Here is a 14,565-nt window from a genome sequence, read left to right on the forward strand (position 1 = left end):
TATGGTTTCCCATCTTATATTTAAGTCCTGTATCCATTTTGAGTTTATTTTTGTGTATGGTGTAAGTTGGTGATCTAGTTTCATTTTTTTGCATGTATCTGTCCAATTTTCCCAACTCCATTTATTGAAGAGACTGTCTTGACTCCATTGTATGTTCATGCCTCCTTTGTCAAATATTAATTATGCATATTGGTTTGGGTCGATGTCTGGATTCTCTATTCTATTCCATTGATCTATATGTCTGTTCTTGTGCCAGTACCAGGCTGTTTTGAGGACAGTGGCTTTGTAATACAGCTTGAAATCTGGTATTGAGATCCCTCCTACTTTATTCTTCTTTCTCAGGATTGCTGTGGCTATTCGGGGTCTTTTTTTATTTCAGATGAATTTTTGGAGAGTTCTTTCTAGATCTGTGAAATATGCCATTGGTATTTTAATGGGGAGTGCATTGAATCCATTGATTGCTTTGGGTAGTATGGACATTTTAATGATGTTGATTCTACCAATCCATGAACATGGTATGTTCTTCCATCTGTTTACATCTTCCTCTATCTCTTTTTTCAGTGTCCTATAGTTTTCCGCGTATAGGTCTTTTACCTCCTTGGTTAGGTTTATTCCTAAGTATCTTAATTTTTTTGGTGCAATGGTAAATGGGATTGCTTTTTTAGTCTCTCTTTCTGCAAGTTCACTATTGGTGTATAGAAATGCCATAGATTTCTTGGCGTTAATTTTGTATCCTGCTACATTGCCGAATTCATTTATTAAGTCTGTTAGTTTTTTGATGGAGTCTTTCGGGTTTTTTATGTACAATATCATGTCATCTGCAAATAAGGACAGCTTTACTTCTTCTTTTCCAATTTCGATGCCTTTTATTTCTTCTTCTTGTCTAATTGCAATGGCTAATACTTCCAGTACTATGTTGAACAGGAGTGGTGAAAGTGGGCATCCCTGTCTTGTTCCGTTTTTAGGGGAAATGGTTTTAGTTTTTGGCCATTGAGTATGATGTTAGCTGTGGGTTTATCATATATAGCTTTTATTATGTTGAGGTATGATCCTTCTATTCCCACCTTGTTGAGAGTTTTTATCAAGAAAGGGTGTTGGATTTTGTCAAATGCTATTTCTGCATCAATTGATATGACTATGTGATTTTTATCTCTCAATTTGTTTATGTGATGTATCACATTTATTGATTTGCGGATATTGTACCATCCTTGCATTCTTGGGATAAACCCTACTTGGCCATGGTGTATAATCTTTCTGACGTACTGCTGGATCCGATTTGCTAGAATTTTGTTGAGGATTTTGGCATCTACGTTCATGAGGGATATTGGCCTATAATTCTCCTTCATTGTGTTGTCTTTATCTGGTTTTGGTATTAGGGTGATGCTGGCTTCAAGAAGGAGCTTGGAAGTGTTCCTTCCTCTTGAACTTTTTGGAATACTCTGAAGAGGATAGGTTTTAGTTCTTCCTTGAATGTTTGGTAAAACTCTCCTGTGAAGCCGTCTGGCCCCTGGCTTTTGTTTGCCGGAAGCTCTTTGATGACTGCTTCAATTTCTTCCATAGTTACTGGCATATTGAGCTGTTTAGATTCTTCCTGATTGAGTTTTGGAAGGTTATATTTTTCTAGGAATATGTCCATTTTCTCCAGGTTGTCCAGCTTGTTGGAATAGAGTTGTTCGTAGTATTTTTTAACAATCCTTTGTATTTCGGCGGGATCTGTTGTTATTTCACCTCTTTCATTTCTGATTTTGTTTATTTGGGTCCTCTCTCTTTGCTTCTTGGTGAGCCTGGCTAGAGGTTCATCAATCTTGTTTATCCTTTCAAAGAACCAGCTCTTGGTTTTGTTGATCTTTTGTATTGTTTCTTTGGTCTCTAGGTCGTTTATCTCTGCTCTGATCTTTATTATTTCCTTCCTTCTGCTTACACTGGGCTTTTCTTGTTCCTCTTTTTCTAACTCTTTGAGTTGTTGGGTTAGGTAATTTATTACCATTGTTTCTTGTTTTTTGCAGTAGGCTTGTAGAGCTATGAACTTCCCTCTCAAGACTGCTTTCGCTGTGTCCCATAGATTTTGGATTGTAGTGTTTTCATTGTCATTTGTTGCCATGATGTTTTTTATTTCTTCCTTGATCTCTCTGGTAACCCAGTCATGGTTTAATAGCATGCTGTTTAGTCTCCATGTGTTTGATTTCTTTGGGTTGTTTTTATTGTAGTTGATTTCCAGTTTTATGCCACTGTGGTCTGAGAAGATGCTTGATATGATTTCTATCTTCTTGAATTTGAAGAGACTTTGCCTATGTCCCCACATATGGTCTATCTTTGAAAATGACCCATGTGCACTTGAGAAGAATGTATATTCTGTGGCTTTGGGGTGAAATGTTCTGAAGATGTCAATTAATTCCATCTGGTCTAGTGAGTCATTTAGGATTGATGTTTCTTTGCTGATTTTTTGTTTAGAGGATTTGTCCAATGGTGATAGTGGGGTATTGAAGTCTCCTACTATGATTGCATTGCTGTCAATCTCTCCCTTGATATCCTCCAGGAGTTTTTTTATGTATTTGGGTGCTCCTGTATTGGGTGCATATATGTTGTTTTTTTTTTAAATAAATCTTTATTGTTCAGATTATTACAGGTGTTCCTCTTTTTTTCCCCCATAGCTTCCCTCCACCTGATTCCCCACCCCACCCCATGCCCTTACCCCCCGCCACTGTCTTCATCTATAGGTGTAAGCTTTTTGTCCAATCTCTTCCTGCACCCCTCACAACCCGTCCCCCCTGAGAATTGTCAGTCCACTCCCTTTCTATGTCCCTGATTCTATTATATTCACCAGTCCATTCTGTTCTTCAGATTTTTTATTCACTTGATTTTTAGATTCACTTGTTGGTAGGTATGTATTTGATGTCACTTTGTTGTTCATAATTTTTATCTTTACCTTTTTCTTCTTCTTCCTCTTCTTAAAGAACACCCTTCAGCATTTCATGTAATCCTGGTTTGGTGGTGATGAACTCCTTTAGCTTTTTCTTGTCTGTGAAGCTCTTTATCTGACCTTCAACTCTGAATGATAGCTTTGCTGGGTAGAGTAATCTTGGTTGTAGGTTCTTGCTGTTCATCACTTTGAATATTTCTTGCCACTCCCTTCTGGCCTGCATAGTTTCTGCCGAGAAATCAGCTGACAGTCGTATGGGTGCTCCCTTGTAGGTAACTAAACGTTTTTCTCTTGCTGCTTTCAAGATTCTCTCTTTGTCTTTTGCCCTTGGCATTTTAATTATGATGTGTCTTGGTGTGGTCCTCTTTGGATTCCTCTTGTATGGGGTTCTGTGTGCTTCCTGAACTTGTAAGTCTATTTCTTTCACCAGGTAGGGAAAGTTTTCTGTCATTATGTCTTCTAATAGGTTTTCAATATTTTGCTCTCTCTCTTCTTCTGGCACCCCAAAAATTCGGATGTTGGTACGCTTAAAGTTGTCCCAGAGGCTCCTTACACTATCTTCATATTTTTGGATTCTTTTTTCTTTTTGGTTTTCTGGTTGGGTGTTTTTTGTTTCCTCATATTTCAGATCTTTGGTTTGATTCTTGGGGTACGTTGATCTACAGTTGAGTTTCTGTATATTCTTTATTTCAGACAGTGTATGCTTAATTTCTGACTGGTCCTTTTCCATTTTTTTGGTATTCTCATTAAGATCCTTAAAGGTCTCACTAAGTTCCTCAGCGGTTTTTACAAGATTCTTGAGTAACCTTATAAATGTGGTTCTGAACTCTATGTCGTCCATTAGTTTGCTTTCCTCCGTTTCTCTCATTCGTGACATGTTTCTTGGTCTCCGCATTTTGCTGCTTCCTTGTGTTGATGGAGTGGCTTTGTGTGGTAGGTGACCTATAGGGGCCAGTAGCTCAGCCTCCCCAATCACTTGAGGTGGACGCCTTTGGTACACCCCTTTGTGGGCTGTGTGCAAAGTCTTGGTGTAGTTAAGCCTTGATTGCTGTTGGTACACTGGGAGGAATTGACCTCCAGGCCAATTGGCTGTGAGGACCCGCTGTGTCTATAATGGAAGAACTGCTGCGCTGGAGACACGCTTATGGTGCAGGACTTGTTTCAGTGGGGCTTTTGTGCTCACTGAGTCTGCCTCTTGAATGTGTCACTTATGGATGTGAGGAGTTGAAATCTGGTGTCTCACACTGACCACTAGGTACACTGGCTTCTGGATCTCCAATCGGGTGCAGGTCAGCTACTGTCTGAGGCCACCCAGCAGGCGCTACAGTGAGAACTACAGTTTTCTCCTCTTTGCTTGGGGTTTGGAGGTTTTGGAGCTGTCTGACCTGGGCTGCAAGTTTGCTAGGTTAAGCTGCAATAGGGCGGGCCATTCATATGCTAAAGCCGCTGCTTGGAGCTTGGGTGGGTTTGTAGGTTGTGTGGGGTGGGGTCTCAGGGTGTCTAGGCTAGGGCGTGGCAAACAGCGATGGCTGCCAGAAGTCAGCTCTGTTTCTCCGATCGTGTCCCCGCGTCCCGCGCCCCAGCACAGTAAACAATTATTCCTGCGCACAGCCCTGCAAGCAAGCCACCCTCACTTTCCGACCCCATGGCAGACAGTCCAGCTTCTCTCCATAGGAGTTTGGGTCCCCACGTCTCCCCAGAATCTGAAGTTCGGAGTAATCGGGTGCTTATCTCCCTCGGGTTGAAAACAGCAGCGCTCCCAATTCTCGTGTCTCCGTACCTCAGCTTTTCCGTGCTTGTGCACCCCTCTATGCTGTTTGCTCTTTCCTTCTAGTTGTAGACCTTCCACTCAGCCAGCTTTCCTGTGGTTCTGGGTGATAGACGTTTTGTCTTTTAGTTGTAGTTTTGAAATTGTTGTGCGAGGCATCAGTTTAGGTGTTTACCTACGCCGCCCTCTTGGATCCTCCGGGCCGGGTGCATATATGTTTAACCAGAGTTATTTCTTCTTATTGGATTGCTTCCTTTAGTATTATGAAGTGGCCTTCCTTATCTCTTGTTATGTCCTTCACTTTGAGATCTAATTTGTCAGATATAAGTATTGCTACCCCAGCTTTTTTTCAGTTCCATTTGCCTGGAAAACCTTTTTCCATCCCTTCACCCTCAGTCTCTGTGCATCTTTTTTTTTGAGGTGGGTTTCTTGTATACAGCAGATATATGGGTCGTGTTTTCTTATCCAATCCGTTACCCTATGTCTTTTGATTGGGGCATTTAATCCATTTACATTTAAAGTTATTATTATTTTTTTTAATGCTTTTATTGATTTTTTTTATTTTTTATTTTATTTTTATTTTATTTTTATTTTTATTTTTTTTAAATAAATCTTTATTCAGATTATTACAATTATTTCTCCTTTTCCCCCCCATAGCTCCCCTCCACCCATTTCCCACCCCACCTTCTGCCCTTACCTCCCCCCCACTGTCCTCATCCATAGGTGTATGATTTTTGTCCATTCTCTTCATGAACCCCCCATACCTTTTTCCCCCTGAGAATTATCAGTCCACTCCCTTTCTATGCCCCTGATTCTATTATATTCACCAGATTATTCTGTTCCTCAGGTTTTTAATTCACTTGATTTTTAGGTTCGCTTGTTGATAGATATGTATTTGTTGTTCATAATTTTTCTCTTTACTTTTTTCTTCTTCCTCTTCTTTAAGAATACCTTTCAGCATTTCATATAATACTGGTTTGGTGGTGATGAACTCCTTCAGCTTTTTCTTATCTGTGAAGCTCTTTATCTGCCCTTCAATTCTGAATGATAGCTTTGCTGGGTAGAGTAATCTTGGTTGTAGGTTCTTGCTATTCATCACATTGAAAATTCCTTGCCACTCCCGTCTGGCCTGCATAGTTTCTGTTGAGAAGTCAGCTGACAGTTGTATGGGTGCTCCCTTGTAGATAATCAACTGCTTTTCTCTTGCTGCTTTTAATATTCTCTCTTTGTCTTTTGCTCTTGGCATTTTAATTATGATGTGTCTTGGTGTGGTCCTCTTTGGATTCCTCTTGTATGGGGTTCTGTGGGCTTCCTGGACTTGTAAGTCTATTTCTTTCACCAGGTGGGGGAAGTTTTCGGTGATTATTTCTTCAAATAGGTTTTCAGTATCTTGCTCTCTCTCTTCTTCTGGCACCCCCATAATTCTGATGTTGGTATGCTTGAAGTTGTCCCAGAGTCTTCTTACATTATCTTCAACTTTTTGGATTTTTTTTTTTTTTTCTTTTTGCTTTTTCGGTTGAGTGTTTTTTGCTTCTTTGTATTTCAATTCTTTGACTTGATTCTTGTGTTCCTCTATTCTGTTTCTGGGTCTCTGTATAATATTTTTTATTTCAGTCAGTGTATGTTTAATTTCTAGTTGGTCCTTTTTCATATCTTCGAGGGTCTCGTTATATTTATCGGCCTTTTCTAGGATATTCTTAAAAAGTCTTATAACCGTGGTTTTGAATTCTATATCCAGTCGTTTGTTTTCCTCCATTTCTTTCGTTTGTGATCTGATTCTTTGACCCCGCATTTTCACTGATTCCCTGAGTTGGTAAGGTAGATATTTGTGCTAGGTTTCCAATAAGGCCCAGTGGGTCTGCTTCCCCAGTTAACCTGAGGTGGACACTCTTGGTGCACCCCTTTGTGGACTGTGTGTACAGCCTTGTTGTAATTAAGTCTTTATTGTTGTTGGTATCACTGGGAAGAATTGACCTCCGGGTCAGTTGGCTATAAGGATCAGCTGTGTCTATGCTGGTAGAAGTTCGGTGCTGGAGACAGCCTTATAGGATTAGACTTGCCAAATTGCAATAGGCTCTGTGCTCAGCTTGGATGGGGTGGAGTCTCAGTCTTGGCTTCCTGTCAGCCTTGCCCTTGCACGCATGTGCGCTTTCAGTCCTCCGCCTTCCCCAGCTCAAGTCTCCGCCTGAGAGTCCAGACTCCCCCCACAAGAGCGTGGGTCCCCAGGGGCTCGCCTGGAACTGGGGTTCACTGCAATCAGAACTGGGGCTCAGTGCAGTCAGGATCCTCTGACTCCCTTCCACTAGGGAAAGCCTGTGGCAACCTCCGCAGCCTTTGTGCGCACTGGCCCGCGCGTGCCTTCAGACTTCTGCCTTTCCCAGCTCGAGTCTCCGCCCGAGAGTCCAGACTCCCCCCGTAAGATCGTGGGTCCCCAGGGGTTCGCCCGGAACTGGGGTTCAGTGCAGTCAGAACTGGGGTTCAGTGCGGTCGGAGGCTTCCTTCCCCCTTCCGCCAGAGAAAGTCAGCCAGGCTCTCAGCCGCCCTTCCTCTCTGCGCACACAAAGCCCCTTTGCCGTACCTCAAATTCTCTGTGAGCTTTTCTTTTTCCTTCTAGTTGTAGAATTTTCACTCAGCCAGCTTTCCTGTGGTTCTGGATGGTGTCCGTTCTGTCTTTTAGTTGTAGTTTTGAAATTGTTGTGCGAGGCAGCAGTTTAGGTGTTTACCTATGCCACCATCTTGGTTTCTCTCCCTTTTATTCTAAAGTTATTATTGATAGGTACTTATTTGTTGCCATTTTTATTCTTTACCCCTGTGTTCCTTCTTTGCTTCCTATTTCTTTTTTTTTTTTACAGCAGACCCTTTAGCATTTCTTGCATTGCTGGTTTGGTGGTAATAAATTCCATTAGTCCTTTTTTGTCTGTGAAGCTCCTGATTTCACCTTCAATTTTGATTGATAGCCCTGCTGGGTACAGTATTCTTGGATTCAGACCCTTTCTTTGCATGACTTTGTATATTTCATTCCATTCCCTTCTAGCCTGATGAGTTTCTGTTGAGAAATCAGTTGCTAGTCTGATGGGGGTTCCTTTGTATGTAACTTTCTGTCTCTCTCTTGCCGTTTTTAAGATTCTTACTTTGTCGTTGGTGTTTGCCAATTTAATTATGATGTGCCTTGGCATCGGTCTTTTGGGGTTCATTTTTCTTGGGACTCTGTGAATTTCTTGGATTTGTGTGGGTTTTTTTCTTCCCTATATCAGGGAAATTTTCTGTCATTATTTCTTCAAAGAGGTTTTCTATTCCTTGCTCAGCTTCCTTTTCTTCTGGAACCCCTATTATGCGGATGTTGTTTTGTTTCATGTTGTCCCAAAGTTCCCTTAGGCTCTCCTCCTGCCTTTTAATTTTTTTTTCTAGAAGTTGCTCTACTTGGGTATTTTTTCCCATCTTGTCTTATAGCTCACTGATGTGGTCCTCTGCTTCTTCTAGTCTACTCTTGATGCTTTCTATTGAGTTCTTTACAGCAGCGATGTCATTTTTCATTTCTTCTTGGTTCTTCTTCATTTCCTCTTAGTTCTTGCTCATATTGTCAAATTTGTCTTCCATTCTTTTCAGCCACCTTATGACCATTTCTCTGAATTCTTTCTCTGGAAGGTTGCTTGCCTCCATTTCGTTTACTTCCTTTTCTGGTGATGCCTGATTTTCTTTCATATGCGGGCTGTTTCTTTGTCTCCCCATGGTCTCTCTTCTCTGGATGTCTGGTTATGTAGTTCTCTCTCTCCTTATCCCAGGCGAAATCTGACCTTTCCGTGGTGGAGTGTAGAGCTCCTCTGAATTCGCGTGTTTGCGCCAACTGGGGACAGGTGTTCTGGGGCTCGCAGCTGTTCCGTGGGTTCCACAGTTGTGGATTCTCAGGCTTCCGTTAAGCTCCACTTTCCCGTTCAAGATGGCGCAGACTCCGCTTCCAAGCCCGCACCTCCGGGAGGGGACCCAGCCGCAGTGGGTGCTGTCAGGTCAGGGGAACCCAGTCTAGCAGTCCCCCACCTTCTTCTGGAGTATAGCTGTCCCTTAACTTGCCGACAAACAATCCTCGTGCGACCCTCAGCTGTTCTTTCTTTCTACTCCGGGACAAGGCTCGGAACACGTCTGTCTATTCCGCCGCCATTTTTTCCTCCAGTAATCTATCTTAATAATAAAAGCCCAGGATTGTAACGACCACTCACGACCAAACACTGACCACCCGGAAGTCAGTGCTGGGTTGCCCAGCTGCAGCCTGGTGACCCAGCACTGACTGCCCAGGTGGCTGAAACCCAGAAAGTGAGTCAGGGTCTGATCTGCAGCCTTAGTGGAAGCTATTGATCAGTGTACTTACCTCTCTCTTTATGTCCCTCTTTCTTTCTGATCTTTGCCAGCAGCCAGGCTTTTCTTTCTCTTGTGGCCTCCGCAGGGGATGCTGTTAAGCCCCTCCTCTTTGATCAGGCCCAGAGATAGGCCTGGAGATGCTGACTGGCATAGGAACCAACCAATGAGAACCAAATCTGGGTGCTGTGGGGAGCCAATGGCTGCCTAGGAGGTGGAGTTTTTGATGCTGGCATAGGAACCGACCAATCAGAACAAAATTGGCCAGCAGAGGAGGGCAGTTGGGGGTGACATCAGGCCTGCAGGGGAGGGCCGTTCGGGTTGATATCACGCTGGCAGGGGAGGGTAGTTAGGGGTGATCCGGCTGGCAGGCAGAGGCAGTGAGGGGCAAACAGGCAGGCAGGCAGGTGAGCAGTTAGGAGCCAGTGGTCCTGAATTGTGAGAGGGATGTTCGACTGCTGGAGTCCCGGATTGGAGAGGGTGCAGGCTGGGCTGAATTTCGTGCACTTGGCCTTTAGTCTATAATAATAAAAGTGTAATATGCTAATTAGACCGGACGACCTTACAGATGAAGCTGGGGCTGCAAGGGAAGCCCAGGTCCTGGGTACAAGAGGAAAGCCTGTGTCCTGGGTGCCATAGGGAAGCCAGTGCTGGAAGCCAGGGGAAGGAAGGCCTACTCCTGCATGAATTTCATGCATCAGACCTCTAGTATTCTAATAAATATGTATAGTGCCAGATGGGTGTGATATTTATTAGGATGCTCACTTACTAAGTTATGTGATGTCTAATCACTCAGGTGTACACTTGAAACTAATAGAATAATGTATGTCAACTGTAATTGAAAAAAAATTATAGAGAGAAACCAAGATGGTGGCATAGGTAAACACCTAAGCTGCTGCCTCGCACAACAATATCAAAACTACAACTAAAAGACAAAATGGACACCATCCAGAACCACAGGAAAGCTGGCTGAGTGGAAATTCTACAACTAGAAGGAAAGAGAAAAGCACATTGAGACTCAGAGGAGCTGCAAAAGGCTGAGGTATGGAGACGCACATGCGTGGAGAGGATGGGCGGCTGAGTGCACAGGTGGCTGAGTGCGCAGCTGGCTTTCTAAAGTGGGAAGGAGACGGAAGCTCCCGACTGTGCTGAACTCCAGTCCCAGGCGAGACTCTGGGAACCCAGACTTATTCGGGGGGGAATCTGGACTGTCAGGAAAAGAGAAAGCACACTGAAACTCAGGGGAGCTGCAGAAGGCAGAGGTCCAGAGGCGCGCGCGTGCAGAGAGGACTGACTGCTGACTGCATGGGTAGCTGAGTGAGAGGCTGGTTTTCTAAAGCTGGAGGGAGATGGAAGCTCCTGACTACACTGAACTCCAGTTTTGAGCAAGTTTCTGGGAATCCAGACTCCTTCAGGGAGAAACGGGACTGTCAGGCAGCAGGCAAAACTCGAGGGTGGCTTTCTCTCAGAGGTGCTTGCAGCGATTACCGAGGAACACTGAGACCCAGGAGCCTCATAGGGCAGGGCTGACGGGAAGCCAAGGCTGACTGCTCCACCCTGAGACTCCGCCCCATCCAAGCTAAGCATAGAGGCTTTTGCAATTTTGCAAGTCTTGTCTCATAAGGGTGTCTCCAGCACAGAAGTTCTCCCAGCATAGACACAGGTGATCCACACAGCCAACTGGCCCGGAGGTCAATTCCTCCCAGTGATACCAACAACAATCAAGACTTAACTACAACAAGGCTGTGCACACAGTCCACAAAGGGGTGCACCAAAAGTGTTTACCTCAGGTAACTGGGGGAGGCTGAGCCATTGGGCCCTGTAGGACACCTACCACACAAAGCTACTCTACCAACTCAGGGAAGCAGGGAAAATGCGGAGACAAAGAAACAGATCACAAATGAAAGAAATGGAGGAAAGCAAATGACTGGATATAGAGTTCAAAACCACGGTTATAAGGTTTTTCAAGAATTTCCTAGAAAAGGCCGATAGATTTAGTGAGACCCTCGAGGATATGAAAAAGGACCAACTAGAAATTAAACATACACTGACTGAAATAAAAAATATTATACAGAGACCTAACAGCAGACTAGAGGACCGCAAGAATCAAATCAAAAAGTTGAAATACAAAGAAGCAAAAAACACTCAACCGGAAAAGCAAAAAGAAAAAAGAATCCAAAAATATGAAGATAGTGTAAGGAGCCTCTGGGACAACCTCAAGCGTACCAACATCCGAATTATGGGGGTGCCAGAAGAAGAGAGAGAGCAAGATACTGATAACCTATTTGAAGAAAAAAGACCGAAAACTTCCTCCACCTGGTGAAAGAAATAGACTTACAAGCCCAGGAAGCGCACAGAACCCCAAACAAGAGGAATCCAAAGAGGACCACACCAAGACACATCATAATTAAAATGCCAAGAGCAAAAGACAAAGAGAGAATATTAAAAGCAGCAAGAGAAAAACAGTTAATTACCTACAAGGGAGCACCCATACGATTATCAGCTGATTTCTCAACAGAAACTATGCAGGCCAGAAGGGAGTGGCAAGAAATATTCAAAGTGATGAATATCAAGAACCTACAACCAAGATTACTCTACTCAGCAAAGCTATCATTTAGAATTGAAGATCAGATAAAGAGCTTCACAGATAAGAAAAAGCTAAAGGAGTTCATCACCACCAAACCAGTATTATATGAAATGCAGAAAGGTATTCTTTAAGAAGAGGAAGAAGAAGAAAAAGGTAAAGATAAAAGTTACGAACAACAACAAATACATGTCTATCAACAAGTGAATCTAAAAATCAAGTAAATAAAAAATCTGATGAACAGAATAAACTGGTGAATATAATAGAATCAGGGGCATAGAAAGGGAGTGGACTGACAATTCTTGGGAGGAACGGGGTGTGGGTGGTGCGGGAAGAGACTGGACAAAATCGTACACCTATGGATGAGGACAGTGGTGGGGAGGTAAGGGCAGAGGGTGGGGTGGGAACTGGGTGGAGGGGAGCTATGGGGGGGAAAAAGAGGGACAATTGTAATAATCTGAACAATAAAGATTTATTAAATTAAAAAAAAAAGAAATTTCAAAAAAAAAAAGAAAAAAATTATAAAAGTGATTCCCAAACCTGGCCAAGGCAATATTGTTAGATGTTCTGTGAATGCTGCAGCTTAATACATATAGTCTTAATGAGTTGTCAAGAAGAAATATTTGTTTGAAGCCTTTGGAAAAAGATAAATATTTAAACACTGTCCTTGTCAGAATGTCACTCCAATATGAAGCATGCAGAGTCTGAGCAAATACAGTATGAAACAATAATGGTGAATACTTGGCTCAGTCATTGGAAATTGACACCAATGTCAACAGAAAACCAAACTTAAAAATTTAATTTTAGTATAGCAATTCTCAAACTTTTTTGTGATAAGACTCACCTAAGGAACTATGATTAAATGCAGATTTGTGAACCCCACCCTCTAGGATTCTGATTTGGTAGGTCTGGAGTAGATCATAGATTCTGTATTTTAATGTGTCCCAGATAATTCTAATAAGAGGTCACATTTCAAGAAACAGTGCTAATGAGTAAGTTTCAATAGCTAACCTACTTAAAAAATTTGAAAGATTTTCCTTAAATCATATCTGCTAGATACATTTCTAGGAGAATTCTTTGGACAAGATTACTTAAGGAATCATGGAAGTTATTTAGGGGGACTGTGAAATCATAGGCAGGTTGCATTCCATTTCAAGACCTGTTGGCTTTCTACCACAATTGTGAACCAAAATTTTCATGAGCTGCCAATGTTTATTTTCATCACATAAAAATTGTCATGCATTTTATCTCAAACAATGGTGTTAATTTTATACGTTTCCTTTCATTCTTACTATTTTATGTGACAACTCCCAAGAATATTGTCATAAGAAGTATGACAAAGAAACTATAAATAATAGAATACTACAAATGTAGAATTATGATCAATGAAAGCAGATATGTAGTGTAAATAAAAGACTACCTTACAGCACTTTAACCCAGTAAGAATATCATATCTCTGAGTCTTAAAATCCTGAATTATATACAATAAACACATCAATAACCAGAGTAGATGTTAGTTTCAAAAGTAAGTCTGAATTTTCTGGAAAGTAGACTCCTAAGATATAGAGTGAGAAGTTTGTAACATTCTTACAATATATTATAACCTACATTCATGTAAACAAGATGTACACTAAACATACAGTTTAACTATTTTGTGACCCTTTATTACAAAATTATTTACAATTCTATTTTAAATAATGTTTATATGGGTAGGAATCCAAAGAGCATTCCATGATGTAGCTAACATAACCCCTGACCGTTCAGTCACCCAGAATTTTATGCCTAGAAAACCATTTAATTCAGTGTTTCTCAAATTTTAATGTGCATATGAATCACCTGGGGATCTTGTTAAAATGAAAATTTTGATAAGTGGTCTAGAGCAGCGGTTGGCAAACTCATTAGTCAAGAGAGCCAAATATCAATAGTACAATGATTGAAATTTTTTTTGAGAGCCAAATTTTTTAAACTTAAACTTCTTCTAACACCACTTCTTCAAAATAGACTCGCCCAGGTCGTGGTATTTTGTGGAAGAGCCACACTCAAGGGGCCAAAGAGCTGCATGTGGCTCGCGAGCCACAGTTTGCCGACCACGGGTCTAGAGTGTGTTACTTGAGATTCTCATTTCAAACAAGCTGTTGGTCCAAGGACCACAGTTTGTATAGCAAAGATTTACTTCAACCCACTTTAAAAGATGAAGGAATTGAATGTGGGGAGGACATCACTTTACAGGGCATTATTGTGAACTTAAAGTCATCAGAGCTGAATGGTATTCATGGCAGTTCCTCAAACTCCTTGCACTAGGTCTCTGGTGAGGCCTTGCTTGCTGCCCTTCCTGGGTTGAGACTTTCAACTTTACTTTTGTTTTGTGAGAGAACCAAAAATGCTTTTCAATAAATTTCATTTGTTTTGCTAGAGCTATTCAGAGACAGTTTCTGATGCCTGCAACCAAAAGGATATAATGACTAACACAGGCTCTGTGTTGGAATTTGCACTGCAAAGAAATATACCATATTTACAACACAAGGAAATAAATTCTTTCTCTGGAACACAGTAATAAATATATTCCTTAAAAGTCTACACAGGTCCACTGGTGACTCCCACTACCTCTCTCCAATGTAATTTCCCCCTCATCTTCCAGGCTTTATCCAGTTTCATATTTGATATCGCTATCTGAATGTCTAAAAGGCATCTCAAGCCTAACATATTCAAAATCCAAAATTGAACCTCCTACACTTGATGTTTCTTTAGCAAATAACACTTTAAAAAAAAAAATTCAGTTGCTCAGGTGAAAAACTTAGGAATTTTTCCTAATTTCTCTTTTTCCTTTCCCACTTGTCCTTTCAACTGCCTCATTCTCACCTAAACTACTGAAATCTCTACCTTGGACAATTGCAATAGTGTCCTAATCCTTTTTGCTACCACTCTAGCTTTCCCACAGGGTAG

Source organism: Plecotus auritus (assembly GCF_963455305.1).
Source record: "Plecotus auritus genome assembly, chromosome: 2".
In the NCBI taxonomy this organism is placed as follows: domain Eukaryota; kingdom Metazoa; phylum Chordata; class Mammalia; order Chiroptera; family Vespertilionidae; genus Plecotus; species Plecotus auritus.